Here is a 22,415-nt window from a genome sequence, read left to right as displayed (position 1 = left end):
GGCAAGTCTTAATCCCCATTTTTACAGATGAGGTAACTGAGGCACAGAGAAATCGAGTGGCTTGCCCAGGGAGTCAAAAGGACCTGGGTTCTAATTCCAGTCTGCCCCCCGTCTGCGTGTGACCCTGGGCAAGCCACTTTACGTTTCCTCATCAGCAAACTAAGGCTTCAGTGGGCAAGTACTGTATCGCTGAATTGTACTTTCCAAGCACTTAGTACAGTGCTCTGCACTGTAAGCGGAAACCCGTCAAACGGCAGGGACCGTCTCTATCTGTTGCCGACTTGTTCATTCCAAGCGCTTAGTACAGTGCTCTGCACATAGTAAGCGCTCAATAAATACTATCGAATAAATACGATTGAATGAATGAATGAATCCCTGTTCTCCCTCCTCTTTGGACTGAGCCCTCATTTCCCCTACCTGCCTTCTCCTCTCTTCATTAATATGAGACATTAATATAAATAAATGACAGATATGGACATAAGTGGTGTGGGGCTGGGAAAGGGGAAAAACAAAGGGAGCAAAGTCAGGGTGATGCAGAAGGGAGTGGGAGGAGAGGAAAGAGGCGGCTTAGTCGGGGAAGGCCTCCTGGAGGAGATGGACCTTCAGTAAGACTTTGAAGCTGGAGAGAGTCATTGTCTGTTGGATTTGAAGAGGGAGGGCGTTCCGGGCCAGAGGCAGGATGTGGGCAAGGGGTCGGTGGCGCGATGGGCGAGATCGAGGCATCAGTGTGAAGGTTACATTAGAGTAGCGAAGTGTGCGAGCTGGGTTATAGTAGGAGAGAAATGATGTGAGGGAGGAGGGGTCTAGGTGATGGACCGCTGTCAAGCCAAAAGTGAGGAATTTTTGTTTAATGCCAGAAGTGGATGGGCAAGCACTGGAGATTTTTGAGGAGTGGGGTGACGTGTCCCGAACGTTTTGGTAGAAAAATGATCGGGGCAGCAGCATGGACTGGAGTGGGGAGAGGCAGGAGGCTGGGAGGTCAGTAAGGAAGCTGATGCGGTAATCCAGGCGGGAGAGGGTGAATGATTGTATTAATGTGGTCACGGTTTGGAGGGAGAGGAAAGGGCGAAGTTTAGCAATGTTGTGAAGGTGGAACCGTCAGGACTTGGTGACGGTCAGAGAGTTGTCAAGGATTCATTCATTCAGTAGTATTTATTGAGCGCTTACTATGTGCAGAACACTGGACTAAGTGCTTGGAATGGACAAATCGGTAACAGATACAGTCCCTGCCTTTTGACGGGCTGGGGAGACGGACGAACAAAAGCAATAGCAATAAATAGAATCAAGGGGATGAACATCTCATTAAAACAATAGCAAATAAATAGAATCAAGGTATTGTACATCTCATTAACAAAATAAATAGGGTAATGAAAATATATACAGTTGAGGGGATGAGCAGAGTGCTGAGGGGAGGGAAAGGGAGGGGGGAGGAGCAGAGGGAATTGGGGGAAAAGAGGGCTTAGCTGAGGAGAGGTGAAGGAGGGGGTAGAGGGGGAGCAGAGGGGAAAGGGGGAGCTTAGTCTGGGAAGGCCTCTCGGAGGAGGTGAGCTTTAAGTAGGGTTTTGAAGAGGGGAAGAGAATTAGTTTGACAGAGGTGAGGAGGGAGGGCGTTCCGGGACCGCGGGAGGATGTGGCCCAGGGGTCGACGGCGGGATAGGCGAGAACGGGGGACGGTGAGGTGGTGGGCGGCAGAGGAGCGGAGGATGACGCCAAGGTTACGGGCTTATGAGATGGGAAGGATGGGAAGGATCTACGGTGATGGGAAAGTCAGGGGGAAGAGAGGGTTTGGGTGGGAAGATAAGGAGTTCGGTTTGGACATGTTAAAGCTGAGATAACGGGAGGACATCCAAGTAGAGATGTCTTGAAGGCAAGAGGAATGCGAGAATGCGGAGAGATCAGGGCTGGAGATGGAGATTTGGGGGTCATCTGCACAGAGGTGGTCGTTGAGGCCATGGGAGCGAATGAGTTCTCCAAGGGAGTGGGTGGGGATGGAGGATAGAAGGGGGACCTCCAGAACTGACCCTTGGGGGACCCCCACAGTTAGAGGGGTGGTAGGCAGAGGAGGAGCCTGCGAAGGAGACTGAGAATGAGCTGTTCTGAGCCCTGGGGTAGATACAAGGTAATCAGGTTGTCCCATGTCGAGCTCGCAGTCTTCATCCCCATTTTACAGAAGGGGTAACTGAGGCCCAGAGAAGTCAAGTGATTTGCCCAAAGTCACACAGCTAATCAGTGGCGAAGCCAGAATTAGAATCCACGACCTCTGACTCCCAAGCCCGGGATCTTCCCACCGTACTTGTTAAGGTACAGGGCCTTGTTCTCTGCCGTTTCCCCTCTCTGTAATTCATTTTAACGTCGGTCTCCCCCCACTAGATTGTAAGCTCCTTGTGGGAAGGCACTGGGTCTACCAACTCTTTTGTCCTCTCCCAAACACTTAGTACAGTGCTCTGCACACGGTAAGCACTCACTAAGTCCACTTGATTGATTGGTGCTGACACGTCTCTTCATTTTAAATGGAGAAGGAAGGAGAAACCGTGGTGAAGATCGGGCCTCGATTCGGGGGGCTGAGGGGACAGGTGGCAGAAACAATCATTCAGTGGTATTTATTGAACACTTACTGTGTGCAGAGTAATAATAATAATAAGTGTGGTATTTGTTAAGTGCTTACTGTGTGCCAGGTACAGGGGTAGATGCAAGGTAATCAGGTTGTCCCACGTGGGGCTCACAGTCTTAATCGCCATTTTACAGATGAAATGATTGAGGCACAGAGAGGTTATGTGGCTTACCCAAGATGACACAGCAAACAAGTGGCGGAGGCGGTATTAGAACCCACGTCCTCAGACTCCCAAGCCCGTGCCCTTTCGGCTAAGCCACGCTGCTTACCGAGAGGTTCCCTGCCCAGAGTGAGCTTCCAGTCTAGAAGGAGCGCCCAGCTTTATCCAGGCCGAGCGGCTTTAGGCGGGAAGAGGCGGGGAGGTCCGAGAGAGAGGGGAAGGGAGCAGAGGTAAATAAAGGGAAGAGGAAAAAGGAAAACAGGAAGGAGAAAAAGACAAAGAATGGGATGAAAAAGGGGAAAGAAGAGGAAAAAGTAGAGGCAGACAAATGGTAAAAGAAACAGAATGGGGTTGAGGAACAAAAAATCAAAATCCAAGACTTTGAGGGGGAAGAATCCATCAGCTAATCAGGGATATTTACTGAGCACCTTGAAGTGCAAAACACTCTACTGAGAGCTTAGCAGGGCACACCAGAAGCCAAAAAAGAATATGTCCCCTCAAGTGGCTTGCAATCGAAGGCAACTGAAGGGAAGAAAGAGGAAGGGCAGGAAAAAGTAAGGGATGATCTGATGCAAGTGAAAGGAAAGAAGCGGTGCAGGGAGGGGCATCCCCAAAGCTAGGAACGGGAAAGAACAGCAAGATTGGGAGACCGTGTAGACTGGGGGGTGGGGGAAGAGGAGGAAGGCTGGAGAGGATGGGAGAGAAAGGGAATTTTGTCTTTGTTTTTTGAAGGCTTTTATTAAGATGCAGAGAGTTTATTCTGTTTCCTGGCTTTCGTTCATTCATTTATTTATTGAGCGCTTACTGTGTGCATTCAATAGTTCATTTAATCATATTTATTGGCCACTTGGGCGTTTGGAAGAGTACAGTACAACAATAAACAGACAGGTTCCCTGCCCACAATGAGCTTGCAGTCTAGAGGGGAGAAGCAGCATGGCCTAGTGACTAGAGCATGGGCCTGGGAGTCAGAAGGTCATGGTTTCTAATCCTGCCTCCGCCACTTGTCTGCTGTGTGACCTTGAGGCAGTCACTTCACTTCTCTGGGCCTCAGTTACCTAATCTGTAGAATGGGGAGCGAGCCTGTGAGCTCCACGTGGGACAGAGACTGTGTCCCACCCGATCTGCTTGTATCCCCACGCAGTGCTTGGTACAGTGCCCAGAAAATAGTAAGCGCTTAACAAATACCATAATTATTATTATTGGGGGGAGAGACAGACATTAATATAAATAAATGAATAAATTACAGATGCGTACATGAGCGCTGTGGGACTAGGAAGGGGGATGAAGAAAGAGAGCAAGTCAGGGAGACGCAAAAGGGAGTGGGAAAAGAGGAAAGGGGGTTTTAATCAGGGAAAGCCTCTTGGCCTCCAATAAGGCTTTGAAGAGGGGCAGAGTAATTCACACACTGTACTAAGCGCTTGGGAGAATACAGTAGAACAATAAAACAGACACATTTCCTGCCCACAGCAAGCTTTCAGTCCAGAGGGACTTGGCTTGTCCTTCTTCCTTCGGGGCAGGATGTGGTTCTGCAGAGGAAGGGCAGTTGAGAAAGAAGTTCCTCACAAAAAGGAATAACCGCCATTACAGAGAAATAGCGTGGCCTGGTGGATAGAGCACGGGCCTGGGTTCTAGTCCCAGTTCTGCCGCTCACCTGCTCTGTGACCTTGGTCAAGTCATTTCATTTCTCTGGGCCTCAGTTCCCTCATCTGTAAAATGGGAATGAAGACTGTGGGCCTATGTTCATCCTGATTACCTTGTGTCTACCCCAGCGCTTAGAACAGTGTCTGGCACGTGATAAGTGCTTAAATACCACAAAAATAAGGTGATACGGGTGACTTTAGGGTATTGAAAATGTAGCCCAGCCCTTGGACGGGGGATGGTGAAACTATTTTCCAGGACTTCTTGGCAGGAGGACTGGTACCTTATATCTAGTTTAGGGAAGCAGCGTAGCTTAGCGGAAAGAACACGGGCCTGGGAAATCAGGGACCTGGGCTCTAATCCCAGCTCTGCCACTTCATTCAATAGTATTTATTGAGCGCTCAGTATGTGCAGAGCACTGTACTAAGCGCTTGGAATGTACAAATCGTTAACAGAGACAGTCCCTGCCCTTTGACAGGCTTACAGTCTAATCGGGGGAGACGGACAGACGAGAACAATGGCAATAAATACAATCGAGGGGATGAATGTCTCATTAAAACAATAACAAATAAATAGAATCAAGGTGATGTACATCTCATTAACAAAATAAATAGGGTAATGAAAATATATACAGTTGAGCGGACGAGTACAGTGCTGATTGGTGAGTGACTTTGGCAGGTCACTTCACTTTCTAGTTCCTTCATCTGCAGAATGGGGATTCAAAACCTGTTCTCCCTCCTACTTAGACTGTGAGCCCCATGTGGGATCTGATTATCTGGTTTCTACCACAGTGCTCAATACAGTGTTGGACATATAGTAAGCACTTAATCAATACCACAGTTACAGTTATTATGTCCTGTGGATTCAAAGAAGATACTAGTGGTAGTGAAGCTGAAATCTGAGAGAGAGAGAGTGTGTGTGGTTAAAAAGGCCCCCTCCCTTTTCTTCTCCCTAAGCTCTCCAATGGCTTCTTCCCCACTGCTTTCAAACATGCCCACACCTCTCCTTTCCTTAAAAAAAAAAGGAGCCTTGACCCCACGGCTCCCTCCACTTATCGCCCCATCTCCCTCGTGGCTCAGTGGTAAGAGCCCGGGCTTGGGAGTCAGAAGTCATGGGTTCGAATGCCGGATCTTCCGCGTGTCAGCTGTGTGACTGTGGGCAAGTCACTTAACTTCTCTGTGCCTCAGTTACCTCATCTATAAAATGGGGATGAAGTCTGTGAGCCTCACGTGGGACAACCCGATGACCTTGTATCTCCCCCAGTGCTTAAAACAGTGCTCTGCACATAGGAAGCACTTAACAAATACCAACATTATTATTATTATTATTCCTCTCCAAATTCCTTGAGCGGGTGGTCGGCACCCCGTTTCAGATTCCTCTCCTCCAATTCTCCCCTCGACCCCCCCTTCAATCTGGCTTCCGTCCCCTTCACTCCACAGAAACGACCCTCTCAAAGGTCACCGTTGATCTCCTTCTTGCCAAATCCAACGACCTCCGTCCTCAACCTCCTCGACCTTTCAGCTGCTTTGACACTGTGGATCACCCCCTTCTCCTGGAAACGTTATCCAACCTCGGCTTCACTGACACCGTCCTCTCTTGGTTCTCCTCCTATCTGATCCCTCATTTTCAGTCTCCTTCGCGGGTTCCTCCTCCTCCTCCCCCTATCCAGTTCTGGGTCCCCTTCTCTTCTCCATCCCCACCCACTCCCTCGGAGAACTCATTCGCTCCCATGGCTTCAACTACCCCCTCTATGCAGATGATTCCCAAATCTACATCTGCAGCCCTGATCTGTCTCCTACAATAAGCGCTCAATTAATTCGAATGGAAGAAGGGTAGAACTGACGGGATTTGGTGACAGACTGAATAAAGGAGTTGAATGAGAGTAATGATGCCGAGGTTGGTGGCCTGTGAGAACCAGACTCTCCTCGAAGATCTGCCCTCTTTTCCCGTCCACTCCTGTATTCGGGTAACTTCTCCACTGCGGCCAAATGGAGCATCCAAAGCTGGATTCCTTCCTGCCATCTTTAGTTTCTGAGGAGTGGGCTCCGAGACCACCAGTCTCTGCACCCTCGGTGTCTGAGCTCCCACTTTCAAAACTGGGGAAACGGAAGAGGGAAGAGGAAAGAGTAGTTGAGGTTTGTTGGTTTGTTTCTCCCCCTCAACTTCAAGAGCTGGATCGCATTTGTGGCGAACTGTAGCGTGTGTGTGTCTGAGATGCGTGTGAGCTCAGGAAGATTTAGAAACTGGTCCCATTCATTTTCCGGCAAGGGGAACCCCATCTGTTCTGAGAACAGTCGCTCTGCTTATTATTTTCCGTCTCAGACAGGGAGAAAAGGAGGGTCATTAGTTATTCCTTACCAGAGCAGGCTTCGTGTTGGAAAGCCATGAAAAGCCCCATTCTTCCCTTGTTCAGACGATGCAATCCCTCCCCGTTTTTCCTTCAGACCAAGAAGTGTCTTCAAAAGAAATGCTTTCTTGTTTATGCTTTCCCCTTTTTCCCTTTTCCACGGAACAACAACGAATCCAAGCAGTGAGGCCAGAGACCCCATCAATAGAGGACTGAGATGGAGAGGCTGGCCCTAACCGTGGTTCAGTTGCCTTTGACCACCCTCTCCAGTGTGACCTTACCTGGCCCACTGGTCCAAAATGGTCTAAGTTATGACATTACCTCTGACCAAAAATAATAATAATACCTTGTTAAGCGCTTACTCTGTGTCAAGCCCTGTGCCGAGTGCTGGAGTAGACAAAAGCTAATCGGGTTGGACGCATTTCCATGTGGAGCTCACTGTCTTAATCCCCATTTTATAGATGAGGGAACTGAGGCACAGAGAATAATAATAATGTCGGTATTTGTTAAGCGCTTACTGTGGGCCAAGCACCGTTTTCCACGCTAGGGTAGAGACAAGGTAATCAGGTTGTCCCACGTGAGGCTCACAGTCTTCATCCCCATTTAACAGATGAGGTAACTGAGGCACAGAGAAGTGAAGTGCCTTGCCCAAGATCACGCAGCTGGCAGGCGGTGGAGCCGGGACTCGAACCCAGGTCCTTCTGACTCCCAGAGCCGTACTCCCATCCACTAAGCCACGCTGCCTCAGTGGGAACTCAACCCTAGCCATTCCACAAACTGCTGGGGGAAAAGGTTCAGAGTAAAACGTCAATCTTGGGAAGTTGTCAGCGAGACATTGAGGGTGAGAGACCGGAGAGACAGGCTGGGACAGATGAGTTCCACAGAATGCCTCAAAGACCTGATGTTTGCTTTCAATAAAAATAAAGAGCCCGGGCTTGGGAGTCAGGGGTCATGGGTTCGAATCCTGGCTCTGCCACTAGTCAGCTATGTGACTGTGGGCAAGTCACTTTACTTCTCTGTGCCTCAGTTACCCCATCTGTAAAATGGGGATGAAGATTGTGAGCCTCACGTGGGACAACCTGATGACCCTGTATCTCCCCCAGCGCTTAGAACAGTGCTCTGCACATAGTAAGCACTTAACAAATACCAACGTTATTATAATTATTACTGTGACTTCCCTGTCTTTCCCCGTTTTTTTTTGTTTACGGTATTTGTTAAACACTTATTGTGTGCCAGGCATTATGACCTGAGAGACATTCAAACTAGTCAGGTTAAACCCAGTCCATGTTCCACATGAGGCTCATAGTCTCCATTTTACCACTGAGGTAACTGAAGCCCAGAAAAGTTAGGAGACTTGCTCAAGTTCACACAGCAGACAAGTGGCGGAGCCGGGATTAGAACCCAGGTCCTGCTGACACCCGGGCCCGTGCTCTATCCTCTAGACCATGTTGCTTCTGTTCAAAACTGGTAAGGAATGAGGAGGAAGTTTTCTTCAAGCCAGCAGGGTTTATTGAACACCATTTAGTGTTGTGTTGTTGTAGCAAATGCTCAGTACAGTGCTCTGAAAAAAAAAGTAAGCGCTCAATGAATACAATTGAATGAATGAATGAATGACTGTGGAGAGTTCAGGAAAATTCAGTAGCCATGATCCTGGTCCTCCAGCTCTTTACAGTTTTGCTGGAGACAGAGATGCTAATAATAATAATATTGGTATTTGTTAAGCGCTTACTATATGCAGAGCACTGTTCTAAGCGCTAGGGGAGATACAGAGTAATCAGGTTGTCCCACGTGAGGCTCACAGTTAATCCCCATTTTACAGATGAGGGAACTGAGGCCCAGAGAAGTGAAGTGACTCGTCCACAGTCACACAGCTGACAAGTGGCAGAGCCGGGAGTCGAACCCATGACCTCTGACTCCGAAGCCCAGGCTCTTTCCACTGAGCCACGCTGCTTCCCACGCTGCTAACACAGTCCAGGTAGGGGGAAAGCCACAAAGTTTAAAGACGTGTACATAAGTACTATCTGGTGGGCGTGTTTTTATTTGAGGGGGGAAACACTTAAGTGCTCAAGTGCTTAGTTGACCTGGAAGCGCTCAAGCGGCCGTTGAGGGGGACGTGAGGAGGGGAGATGAGAGGAATCAGAGAAGGCCTCCTGGAGGAGGTGTGACTTCAGAAGGGTTTTGAAGATGGGGAGAGCAGGGGTCTGGAGAGGGAGGGAGTTCCAGGCAGATAGGAGGGAACTAAGCAAGGGATCGGCCAGAGAGGAAACTGAGGCGCAGAGCTACTTTGAGATGACCTTCACGGCCTTAAAGTCTGGTCGCCAAAGGCCCAGCGGACCGGCAGCAGGAGGGGACTCTTGAAACGTACAACTCCCCAGTGCCAGAGGCTTCTGATCCACGATTTCCCACATTCACTGATCAGATGATCTCCAGTCTTGTTTTATTGGAACAGAAGGAAATAATAATAATAATGCTAGTATTTGTTAAGGACTTACTATGTGCGAGGCACTGTTCTAAGCGCTGGGGGGATCCAAGATGATCAGGTTGTCCCACGTGGGGCTCATAGTTTTAATCCCCATTTTACAGATGAAGTAACTGAGGCCCAGAGAAGTGAAGTGACTCGCCCAAAGTCACACAGCTGACAAGAGGCAGGGCCAGGATTAGAACCCATGATCTCTGATTCCCAAACCCGGGTTCTTTCCACTGAGCCACGCTGCTCAGGGTGTAGAAGAACCCGCAAATCACCCGTTTTCAGGGGCAGGGCGTCAGGGGTAGAGGCCATTCATTCATTCACTCAATTATATTTATTGAGTGCTTGCTCAATAATAAATAAATTGAGAAGTAGCATGGCCTACTGGCAAGAGCCAGGGCTTGGGAGCCAGAGGTTGTGGGTTCTAATCCTGGTTCCGTCACTTGTCTGCTGTGTGGCCTCGGGCAAATCACTTCACTTCTCTGTGCTTCAGTGACCTCATCTGTAAAATGGGGATTGAGACTGTGAGCCCCACATAGGACAACCTGATTACCTTGTATCTACCAGTGCTTAGAACAGTGCTTGGCACATAGTAAGCGCTTAACAAATCTCCCCCCTTTCCCTCTGCTCCTCCCCCTCTCCCATCCCATCCCCTCAGCACTGTACTTGTCCGCTCAAATGTATATATTTTCATCACCCTATTTATTTTGTTAATGAGATGTACATCACCCTGATCCTATTTATTTGCTATTGTTTTAATGAGATGTTCTTCCCCTCGATTCTATTTATTGCCATTGTTCTTGTCTTGTCCGTCTCCCCCGATTAGACCGTAAGCCCGTCAAAGGGCAGGGACTGTCTCTATCTGTTACTGATTTGTAATAATAATAATAATAATTTTGGTATTTATTAAGCAGTTACTATGTGCAGAGCACTGTTCTAAGCGCTGGGGTATACAGGGCAATTAGGTTGTCCCACATGAGGCTCACAGTCTTCATCCCCATTTTACAGATGAGGGAACTGAGGCAGAAGGAAGTTAAGTGACTTGCCCACAGTCACACAGCTGACAAGTGGCAGAGCCGGGATTTGAACCCATGACCTATGACTCCCAATCCCATGCTCTTTCCACTGAGCCACGCTGCTCCATTTGTCCATTCCAAGCACTTAGTACAGTGCTCTGCACATAGTAAGCGCTCAATAAATACTATTGAATGAATGAATGAACAAGTACCGTGGTTATTATTATTACTGTGTGCAGAGCACTGTACTGAGTCCTTCGGAGAGTAAAATATAACAATAAACAGCCACGTTCCCTGCCCACAATAAGCCTACAGTCTAGATCAGGGAGCATCACTCTTCCCTACCTTTTCCTTCCTGCGAGAAACAACACGGTCTGGTGGCTAAAGCCCGGGCCCGGGAGTCAGGAATACCTGGGTTCTAACCCTTGGCTCCGCCACTTGTCTACTGTGTGACCTGGGGCAAGTCACTTCACTTCTCTGGGCCTCAGTTCCCTCATCTGGAAAATGAGGATTGAGCCTGGGAGCACCAGGTGGGACAGGGACTGGGTCCAACCTGATTGGCTTGTTAGTACCCCAGCGCTTAGTACAGTGCCCGGCACGTAATAAGCCCTTAACAAATACCATAAAGCAAACAAAAAACAAAATAATGACTTTTCCAGGCGTCACCCCGATTAGGGTTCCCAGGCTGGAATCTGGAAGAGAAGAGGCTTGCTGCCTTATCCCTTTGGAGATTACAAAGGATGTCTTGTAGAGGTTCGGAATGGATGACGGTCGGACCTGGGAGTCGGAAGACCTGGATTCAAATCCCAGCTCTGCTCCTGGCCACTGTGCGATCTTGGGCAAGTCGCTTTTAAAAAAAAAAAAAGGCATTTGTTAAGCACTTACTGTGTGTCAAACATGGTTCGAAGCGCTGGGTGGATTAATTCGTCTAATTAATTTAATTAATTAAACATTAATCAGAGCAGATATAGCCCCGGTTGCACATGGGGCTCTCAGGGGGCAGAACAGATATTGAATTCCCATTTTGAAGTTAGAACTGAGGCAAAGGGAAGTTAAGTGATGCCCAAGGTCACACAGCAGAGAAATAGCAGAGCTGGCATTAGAACCCAGGTCCTATGACTCCCAGGCTTATGCTTTATCTACTGTGCACGCTGCTTCACTTCCGTGTGCCTCAGTTTCCTCCCCTGTAAAATGGGGATTAAATCTTACTCCCTCCTTTTTTAAAAATGGTATTTGTTAAGCAGTTACTGTGGGCTAGACGCTTTATTGTGTCATGGGTTCGAATCCCTGCTCTGCCACTTGGCAGCTGTGTGACTGGGCAAGTCACTTCACTTCTCAGTGCCTCAGTTCCCTCATCTGTAAAATGGGGGTGAAGACTGTGAGCCTCATGTGGGACAACCTGATTACCCTGTATTTACCCCAGCACTTAGAACAGTGCTCTGCACATAGTAAGCGCTTAACAAATACCAACATTATTTATTAAGCGCTGGAGTAGCTAATCAGGTTGTACACAGTCCATGTCCCACTTGGGGCTCACAATCTTAATCCTCGTTTTACTTAGACTGTGAATCTCTTGTGAGACACAGAATGTGTCCAACCTGATTATTTCCTATTTACTCCAACGCTTAGTACAGTGCTTGCCACATAGTAAGCGCCTAACAAATGCCATTTAAAAAAAAGGTGAAAGAAAGGGTTCATGTTAACGAGGAGAACACAAAGCCGCTGGTTCTGAGGCAGAAACAAAAGGGTGTTTCTCGTCTTTTCGTGTCTTGTTTTCTGGCATTGTCGGGAAGCGGCAGGGCTTAGTGGAAAGAGCCCGGGCTTGAGATTCAGAGGTTGTGGGCTCTAATCCCGGCTTTGCCACTACTGTATGACCTTGGGCAAGCCACTTCACCTCTCTGAACCTCAGTTACCTCATCTGTAAACTGGGGATTAGACAGTGAACCCCATGTGGGACAATCTGATTACCTTGTATCTACCCCAGTGCTTAGAAGAGTGCTTGGCACATAGTAAGTGCTTAACAAATACTATAATTTGTGTGTGTGGGTGTGGTGGGTGATTTTTTGGTGTGTTTGTGTGTTTTAACTATCTATGTACTTGTAAAAAAAAGTGGGTTGGCTTTAAAGAATCGGCACTGGACCCTCTAGGTGTATGTTCACACAGCTGGGTGAATCGCGAAAGAGGAAGGGGTTAGTTGGGTTTGTTTTCTGATGGAAGAGAAACCGAAGACACCTCTACCGCCTGGAGCACTTTCAAAGCAGTAAGCAGTAGGGGCCGCATTTGCCCAGCGGAAGTGACGGGACAGACAGTAATAATAATAATAATAATAATTCTAGTATCAAGTGCTTACTATGGGCCAGGCACTGTACTAAGCATGAGGGTAGATACTGGTTAATCAGGTTGGAGACGGTTTATGGGGGTAAATACTGGTTAATCAGGTTGGAGACAGTCCCTGTCCCATCTGGGGCTCGTGGTCTTAGTCCCCATTTTACAGTTCGGGGAACTGAGGCACAGAGAAGTTAAGTGACTTGCCCCAGGTCACATTGATTCATTCAATTATATTAAGCGCTTACTCTGTCCAAAGCACTGTACTAAACGCTTGGAAAGTACAGTTCAGCAACAGAGTCAATCCCTACCCAAGAGTGGGCTCACAGTCTCCTCAGCATGAACAAACGGAGAAGGTGGGATTAGAACCCAGGTCCTTCTGACTCTGAGGCCCAGAAGTAGGCCATGCTACTTCTTTAGGAGAGGAGAGTGGCTCCAGTATCAAACAATCAATGGTATTTATTGAGTGCTTACTAAGTGAAGAGCTCTGTATTAAGCACTTGGGAGCATACAGTACCACCGTTTTGGCAGACATGTTCCCTGTTCACAGCGAGCTTACAGTTTAGAGAAGGCGAAAGACATTAATATAAATAATTTAAAATACATAACGATATAGTCATGCGAGCTCACCTCCTCCGGGATGCCTTCCCAGACTGAGCCCCCTTTTTCTCTGCTCCTCCTCCCCTCCCCGTCACCCCAACTCCCTCCCTCTGCTCTACCCCCCTTCCCGCCCCACAGCAGTGTGTCTATGTACATCTTTATTATTCTATTTATTTTATTAATGATGTGCATATATCTATAATTCTGTCTATTTATGCTGATGCTACTGATGCCTGTCTACTTGTTTTGTTGTCTGTGTCTTCCCCCTTCTAGACTGTGAGCCCACTGTTGGATAGAGGTTGTCTCTGTTGCCAAATCATACTTTCCAAGTACTTAGTAGAGTGCTCTGCACATAGTAAGTGCTCAATAAATACGTTAGAATGAATGAATGAAAGTGTTATAGGGTTGAGGGTGGAGCGAATATCAAATGCCCAAGGCCACGGATCCAAGTGCCTAAGTGATGCAGAGATGGACGTCAGTACCGTGGGATAGAGGACGGGGTGAATATCAAACAGATATTAACAGATCTGAGTGCATAGGTGATGGAGAAGGGAAGCTGGGGAAAACAGGACTTAAGCGGGGAAGGCCGCTTGAAAGAGATGTGACTCTAGGAAAGCTTTGAAGGCGGGGATGGTCTGGACTGTATGGAGGGGCAGAGAGTTTCGGGCTAGAGGGAGGACTTGCACCTCCATCTCGACTGTCTCACCGCCGACCTCTCGCCCACGTCCTGCCTCTGGCCCGCAACACCCTCCCTCCTCATAGCCGACGCTACGACAGTGACTCTCCCCCACTTCAAAGCCTAATCGAAGGCCCGTCTCCTCCAAGAGGCCTTCCCTGACTAAGTCCTCTATTCTGTTTCTTCACCTCCCTTCTGCGCTGGCTTGACCTGTTCTCTTTATTCATCCCCCCGCTCCAGCCCCACAGCCCTTATATACATACCTGTAATTTCTTTTTTATAGGAAAGTCTCCCTCTAGACTCTAAGTTGGTCATGGGCAGGGAATGTATCTGTTTTATTGTTGTGATATACTCTCCAGTGCTCTGCACACAATAATACGATTGACTAACTAGTGATGAAAGAGCATCTGGACACGGTGAGTAAGCTGGAAGAGCGAAGTCTGTGGGCTGGGCTGTAGTAGGTGATTAATGAGGTAGGAAGGGGAAAGCTGATTGAGTGCTTTAAATCCGATGGTGAGGAGTTTCTCTTTGATGGGGAGGTGGGTGGGCAACTCCTGGAGGTTCTTGAGGAGCGGGGAGACACGGACTGCACTTTTTGTTTAGAAAAATGACCTGAATTTTCATTCCTCTTCCACCACTTGTCTGTTGTATGACCTTGGTCCTGTCACTTCACTTCTCTGTGCCTCAGTTACCTCATCTGTGAGAATGGAGATTAAATCCTCCTCCCTCCAGAGACTGTGAGACCTATGTGGGGCAGGAACTGTGTCCAACTTGATTATCTTGTATCTACCTCGGGATTTAGAACAATGCTAGAAATATAGAAAGCACGTAACATTTACCATAGAGGGGGAAAAAAGAGAATTCCTTGAACAGTGCCTACAAAACCCCCGTTATAGTGGTTACACCTCAGAGCCCTCCCCAAAACCCTGACATTTGAAGAGTGCAACCTCAGTGGTATCTGTTATGCTTACTGTGTGCAGAACATTACCCTAAGCACTTTAAAAAAAAAACCTGTGGTATGCAAGTGCTTACTACATGCCAAACTGAGGTAGATACAAAATAATGAGGTTCCGCTTGGGCCTCATTTAAATAGTTTAAATAGGAGAGAGAACAGCTAAGGTTTTGCAGATGAAGGAACTGGGGCACAGAGAAGTTAAGTGACTTGCCCGAGGTCACCCAGCAGGGAATGGACAGTAAGGGCTGGGGAGAATATATTAAAATAAAGTTGGTTAGAGCTGATCCTTGGCCTCAGGGATTGAGCTTCCAATCAAGCGGGTGATTGGTACTTCCGGTCTAGATCGGGACATCGTGATCCCCCACCCAGCCGGCCATGGAGCCATCTTCTCTAAAATCTCTCTTTCCCTCTCCATCCACATTGCTACCATGTTAATCCAAGCACTTATTCTATCCTGCCTTCATTTCTGTGTCAACCTCCAAGCTGACCTCCCTGCCTCCTGTCTCTCCCCACTCCTGTCTGTACTTCACTCTGCTGCCCGCATCATTTTTCCAAAAAAACGTTCAGGCCAAGTTTCCCCCCGCCTCAAGAACCTCCCGGGGTCGCCCATCCACCTCCGCTTCAAACAGAAACTCCTCACCATCAGCTTCAAAGCAGTCCATCCCCTCGCCCCCTCCTACCTCACCTCGCTACTCTCCTACCCCAATCCAGCCCGTACACTTCGCTCCTCTAATGTCGACCTCCTCATTGTACTTCGATCTCATCTATCTCGCGGCCGACCTCTTGCCCGCGTCCTGCCTCTGGCCTGGCACATCCTCTCTCCATAGTGACGGACATTGATTTTCTCCACTTCAAAGCCTTTCTGAAGGCCCATCTCCTCCAAGAGGCCTTCCCTGACTAAACCCGCCTCTCCTCTTCTCCCACTCCCTTCTGCGTCGCCCCAACTTGCTCCCTTTATTCATCCCCCCTCCCGGCCCCACACCACTTTTCTACATACCGGAAGTTTAATTGATTTCTATTCGTGTCTTTCTCCCTCTCTAGACCGTAAACTCGTTGCGTGTAGGGAATGTGTCTGCTCATTGTTCTGTTATACTCCTCCAAGCACTTAGTACAGTGCTCTGCACACAGTAAGCGCTCAATAAATCCGATCGAATGGCGGAATGGAAGTAGGAGGGAGAACAGGTTTTGCAGTTGAGGAGACAGAGGCCCAGAGAAGCGAACCGACTTGCCCAGATCACGCAGCGGACAAGTGGCGGAGCCAGGATTAGAACACAGGTCCTCTGACCACCGGGCCCATGCTTCCTCTCTAGCGTCCCGTTTAGGAAAGCGCCTCTGAGGGGGGTTTAACCAGAAACCCAATTTCCTGTGGGTTTTTTTTTTCTCCTTGCCTTTCCGCAGAGGGCCACCCTCCAGTTAACTCCCAGAATAGACCCCGCTGCTTGAAAGTAAAAACGGCGGGGGGCGGTGGCCGGAGGGGTCCACGTCGGCCAAAGGGCGACCCCGGGGCGGGCGACCTCGCCGACGTGCCAACCGGTGAAAGACGGGAGCCGGGGGAGCCTGGAGGAGCCGCTCGGGCCAGCGGAAGGTGAACTCGCCGCCTCAGAGTGAAAGTCGGCCGAGACGGGCACCTAAATTTAGCTTCCTGGCTTTGGCCTGGGGTGCCGCGTCTGAGAGCACGCCGGCTCTCGAAAAGAGCGATGGTCGTTCACCCTCTGACGCCGCCGCCCCTGGCTGCTACAGCTGTCGGGGCTGGAGAAATCCGGGATGATTTCCGGGAGCGGCTGAGGAGCAAGCGGCGTGATAGCGGGGTGGACCGTGGACCGCTGCCGTGGGCCTGCCGCGCAGTGACTTCCCGTCGTTAGAGACGGAAGACGAAAGCCGGCTCGAAAGGACGGAGTCCCGCCCGATGTGGTGGAGTAAGCTTTTTCCGACTGAAAATGAATTTCGTAACCTCTCTGGGCCTCTAGCAGCGTGACACAATGGAAAGAGCCCGGGCTTGGGAGTCAGAGGTCATGGGTTCGAATCCTGGCTCTGCCACTTGTCAGCTGGGTGACTGTAGGCAAGTCACTTCACTTCTCTGGGCCTTAGTTACCTCATCTGTAAAATGGGGATTAACTGTGAGCCTCACGTGGGACAAACTGATTGCCCGGTATCTCCCCCAGCGCTTAGAACAGTGCTCTGCACATAGTAAGCGCTTAACAAATACCAACATTATTATTATTATTATAGGCCATCGAGACTTTTAGATAGTGATTTCCATTAAGCACTTACTACGTGCCAGGCGCTATATTTAAGCACCGGTCGATACGACCTAATCAAGTTGGACAGAGTCTATATCCCACGTAGGGTGCCCAGTCTTCACCCCGACAGGCGAGGGAACTGAGACACAGAGAAGTGCCTTGTGTGAGGTCACAGAGCCGACAAATGGAGGAGTCGGGATTAGAACCCATGACACGTTGGCTCCCAGGTCAACGCTCTATCCACTAGGCCGCGCTTCTTTTCCACTTGTAGTAGCTGTAACAAATAGTAAGCGCTTAACAAATACCAACATTATTATTATTATTATTACCCAGTGCTTAGTGCTCGGCACATAGTAGCAGCGTGAAGCAGCGTGGCTCAGTGGAAAGAGCCCGGGCTTTGGAGTCAGAGGTCATGAGTTTGAATCCTGTCTCCGCCACTTGTCAGCTGTGTGACTGTGGGCAAGTCACTTCACTTCTCGGTGCCTCAGTTACCTCATCTGTAAAATGGGGATTAACCGTGAGCCTCATGTGGGACAACCTGATGACCCTATATCTCCCCCAGCGCTTAGAACAGTGTTCTGCACGTAGTAAGCGCTTAACAAATACCAACATTATTACAGTAAGCACTTAACCAATACCAACATTATTATTATTACTTAGTAAGCGCCTAACAATTACCCCAAGTATTGTTGTTGTTGTTATTAGAGAATATTCAACTCCGCTCTTCACGGGGACAATTTAGGGAAGTTATTTTTCGGAGTCAAGCTCTGCTCCTCTTCCCATTTACTGGAACTCGATCTCGTCTCTCGCCGCTGACCTCTCGCCCACATCCTGCCTCTGGCCTGGAACGCCTTCCCTCTTCGCACCCGACAGACGATCTCTCTCCCAACCTTCAAAGCCTTGTTAAAAGCCCACCTCCTCCAAGAGGGCTTCCCCGACTAAGCCATTTCCTCTTCTCCCCCTCCCTTCTGCGTCGCCCGTGCGTTTGGATTTGCGCCGTTTGAAATGGCGAGGCTCGATGACAAGAGCCCGTTGGGAGTCAGAAGTCGTGGGTTCTAATCCCGGCTCCGCCGCTTGTCTGCTGAGTGACCTCGGGCAAGCCGCTTCACGTCTCTGTGCCTCAGTTCCTTCATCTGTAAAAATGGGGATTGAGACTGTGAGCCCCACGGAGGACAAGCCGATTACCTTGTAATAACGTTGGTATTTATTAAGCGCTTACTATGTGCTGAGCACAGTTCTAAGAGCTGGGATAGATACAGGGTGATCAGGCTGTCCCACATGGAGCTCACAGTCTTCATCCCCGTTTTCCAGATGAGGGAACTGAGGCACAGAGAAGTGAAGTGACTTGCCCGCAGTCCCACAGCTGACAAGTGGCAGAGCAGAGATTCGAACCCATGACCTCCGACTCCCAAGACCGGGCTCTTTCCACTGAGCCACGCGGCTTCCTTAGATTGTTACCTTACCAGCATTTAGAACAGTGCTCGGCACATAGTAGGCGCTTACCGTAATTATTATTTATCCACCCCTCCCTTAACCCCCACAGCACTTTATATTAATTTATATCGATTTATTTTAATAATGTTGGTATTTGTTAAGCGCTTACTATGTGCAGAGCACTGTTCTAAGCGCTGGGGTAGACACAGGGGAATCAGGTTGTCCCACGTGGGGCTCACAGTCTTAATCCCCATTTTACAGATGAGGTAACTGAGGCACAGAGAATTTAAATGACTTGCCCAAAGTCACACAGCTGACAAGCGGCAGAGCTGGGATTCGAACCTATGACCTCTGACTCCAAAGCCCGTGCTCTTTCCACTGAGCCACGCTGCTTCTGCTTCTGCTGCTGCTTCTTTTAAGATCTGTCTCCCCCCTCTAGACTGTAAGCTCATCACGGACAGGGAAAATGTCTCCCAACTCTGATGTTGTACTCTCTCAAGCATTTAGTACAGTGCTCTGCACAGCGGAAGCACTCAATAAATACCATTGATTGATTGATTGATTGAGGCATCCCTGTGCCTTCTGACTGACTACTGCCGTACACTCGGGCTAGACTTTTTTTTTATCTAATCAATCGATGATATTTATCGAGCGCTCACTGTGTGCGGATTCCGTACTTTGGCAAATACGGTAGGGAAGCAGTGTGGCCTAGTGGGAAGAACGCGGATGTAAATTTTAATCCCAGCTCTGCCACTTGTGTGCTGTGTGACCTTAGGCAAGTTACTATTTAACTTCTCTGTGCCTCAGTTTCCTCATTTGTAAAGAAGCAGCGTGGCTCAGTGGTAAAAGCCATTGCCATTGTTCTCGTCTGTCCGTCTCCCCCCGATTAGACCGTGAACCCGTCAAAGGGCAGGGACCGTCTCTATCTGTTACCGATTTGTCCATTCCGAACGCTTAGTACAGTGCTCTGCACGTAGTAAGCGCTCAATAAGTACTATTGAATGAATGAATGAATGAAAAGCCCGGGCTTGGGAGTCAGAGGTCACGGGTTTGAATTCCGGCTCCACCACTTGTCAGCTGTGTGACTTTGGGCAAGTCACTTAATTTCTCTGTGCCTCAGCTACCTCATCTGGAAAACGGGGATTAAGACCATGATCCCCACGTGGGACGTCCTGATTACCTTAGAGAAGCAGCGTGGCTCAGTGGAAAGAGCCTGGGCTTGGGGGTCAGAGGTCATGGGTTCGAATCCCAGCTCTGCCACTTGGCAGCTGTGGGACTGTGGGCAAGTCACTTCACCAGCATGGCGCAGTGGAAAGAGCACGGGCTTTGGAGTCAGGGCTCGTGAGTTCGAATCCCAGCTCTGCCGCTTGTCGGCTGTGTGACTGTGGGCAAGTCACTTCACTTCTCTGTGCCTCAGTTCCCTCATCTGTAAAATGGGGATGAAGACTGTGAGCCCCACGTGGGACAACCTGATTCCCCTGTGTCTACCCCAGCGCTTAGAACAGTGCTCTGCACATAGTAAGCGCTTAACAAATACCAACATTATTATTATTATTATTATTCTCTGGGCTTCAGTTCCCTCATCTGGAAAATGGAGATGAAGACGTTGAGCCTCACGTGGGACAACCTGATGACCCTGTATTTCCCCCAGCGCTTAGAACAGTGCTCTGCACATAGTAAGCGCTGAACAGATAACTACATTATTAAAGAAAAATGGGGGACAAAGAGTGTGAGCCCAATGTGGGACAGGGACTGTGTCCAACCTGATTAACTTGTATCTACCTCAGCGTTCAGTACAGTGCTTGGCCATAGTAAGCGCTTAACAAGCACCGTAATTATTATAATTATTAACTCCGTGCCTCAGTTTTCTCATCGGTAACGAGGGGATTAAATCCTACTTCCTCCCGCTTAGACTGTGAGGCCCAAGTGGATGGACTGTAGTCATTCATTTATGTTTATTAAGGACTTACTGTGCACAGAGCGCTGTCTTAAGCGCTTGGAAGTGCACAATACAGCAATCAACAGACATATTCCCTGCCCACGATGAGCTTACAGTCTAGACTGTATCCAACCTGATGATCTGGTATCTACCCACAAGGAGCTTACAGTCTAGATAAGAGAAGCAGCGCGGCTCAGAGGAAAGAGCCAGGGCTTGGGAGTCAGAGGTCATGGGTTCAAATCCCGGCTCCGCCGCCTGTCAGCTGTGTGACTTGGGGTAAGGCACTTCACTTCTCTGGGCCTCGGTTCCCCCATCTGTCAAATGGGGGTGAAGACTGTGAGCCTCACGTGGGACAACCTGATCACCTTGTATCCTCACCAGCGCTTAGAACAGTGCTTGGCACATAGTAAGCACTTAATAAGTACCAACATTATTATTATTATTAGATAGGGAGACGGACATGATTGGGGATATGGATCTAAGTGCAGTGAGTACGATGAGTGAATGTTTAGTGTATAGAGCACAGGCCTGGGAGTCAGAAGGTCATGGGTTCTAATCCCAGCTCCCCTACTTGTCTGTCGTGTGACCTTGGACGAGTCACTTCACTTCTCTATGCCTCAGTTCCCTCATCCGTAAAATGGGGATGGAGACTGTGAGCCCCACGTGGGAGAGGGGCCGCGTCCAACCCGCTCTGCTTGTATCCACTCCAGCTCCGAGTACAGCGCCTGGCACGTAATAATAATAATGTTGGTATTTGTTAAGCGCTTACTATATGGACAACACTGTTCTAAGCGCTGGGGGAGATACAGGATAATGAGGTTGCCCCACATGAGGCTCACAGTCTTAATCCCCATTTTTCAGATGAGGGAACTGAGGCACAGAGGAAGTGAAATGACTTGCCCACAGTCACCCAGTTGCCTAGTGGCAGAGCCGGGATTCGAACCCATGACCTCTGACTCCCAAGCCCGGGCTCTTTCCACTGAACTATGCTACGTAGTAAGCGCCTAAGAAATACCGTAACCATCATAATTATTACAAATTCTAGTACATAGGGCACGACGCAGGAGGGAGAGGAAGTAAAGAGAAACGGTGATCGTTTAATAACGGCTTTCAGCGGGGCAGTTGTGGACCGTTCCTTTCCGTGAGGAATGGTGGGTCGTGGTGCGGGAGTCCGGTCGATTGGGTCTCCTTCTCGTGGCCTAGTGGGAAGAATAATAATGTTGGTATTTGTTAAGCGCTTACTCTGTGCACAGCACTGTTGTAAGCGCTGGGGGAGATACAGGGTCATCAGGTTGTCCCGCGTGAGGCTCACAGTTAATCCCCATTTGACAGATGAGGGAACTGAGGCCCAGAGAAGTGAAATGACTTGCCCACAGTCACCCAGCTGCCAAGTGGCAAAGCCGGAATTCGAACCCATGACCTCTGACTCCCAAGTCCGGGCTCTTGCCACTGAACCACGCTCCTTCTCAGATGTCTTTCAGGGTGTGCTACGGGGATGGGACGGAGTCAATTCGGGTGCCAGGGTGGAAAAAACCAGCATCAACAATAATAATAATAACGTTGGTATTTGTTCAGCGCTTACTAGGTGCCGAGCACTGTTCTAAGCGCTGGGGGGAGATACAGGGTCATCAGGTTGTCCCACGTGGGGCTCACACACTTTTAATCCTCATTTTACAGATGAGGAAACTGAGGCACAGAGAAGTTAAGTGACATGCCCACAGCCACACAGCTGACAAGTGGCAGAGCCGGGAGTCGAACTCATGACCTCGGTCTCCAAGGGAACTGAGAGAATGTAATTGCACCTGGGGTATTTGTTGAGTGGTTTATTCATTCAGTAGTGTTTATTGAGCGCTTACTCTGTGCAGAGCACTGGACTAAGCGCTTGGAATGGACAATTGGGCAACAGATAGAGACCGTCCCTGTCCATTGACGGGCTCACAGTCTAATTGGTTTAGTACGTGTTAAGCGCTGTTCTAAGCACTGGCTGTTCCGGCTGGACACTGTCCC

The 22,415-nt window shown here is 49.1% G+C and overlaps 1 protein-coding gene across 3 annotated transcripts in view; it reads left to right on the top strand.

The window, feature by feature from the left end:
* The window catches only part of SH3BP2 (SH3 domain binding protein 2), a 128,275-nt gene that overhangs the window by 35,999 nt on the left and 69,861 nt on the right, over positions 1–22,415 (top strand). The gene's annotated exons all lie outside the window — the stretch shown is intronic.

This window comes from Ornithorhynchus anatinus, chromosome 4 (assembly GCF_004115215.2).
Source record: "Ornithorhynchus anatinus isolate Pmale09 chromosome 4, mOrnAna1.pri.v4, whole genome shotgun sequence".
In the NCBI taxonomy this organism is placed as follows: domain Eukaryota; kingdom Metazoa; phylum Chordata; class Mammalia; order Monotremata; family Ornithorhynchidae; genus Ornithorhynchus; species Ornithorhynchus anatinus.
Note: the sequence above shows the minus strand (reverse complement) of the source record. Positions and strands in the feature narration are given on the sequence as shown.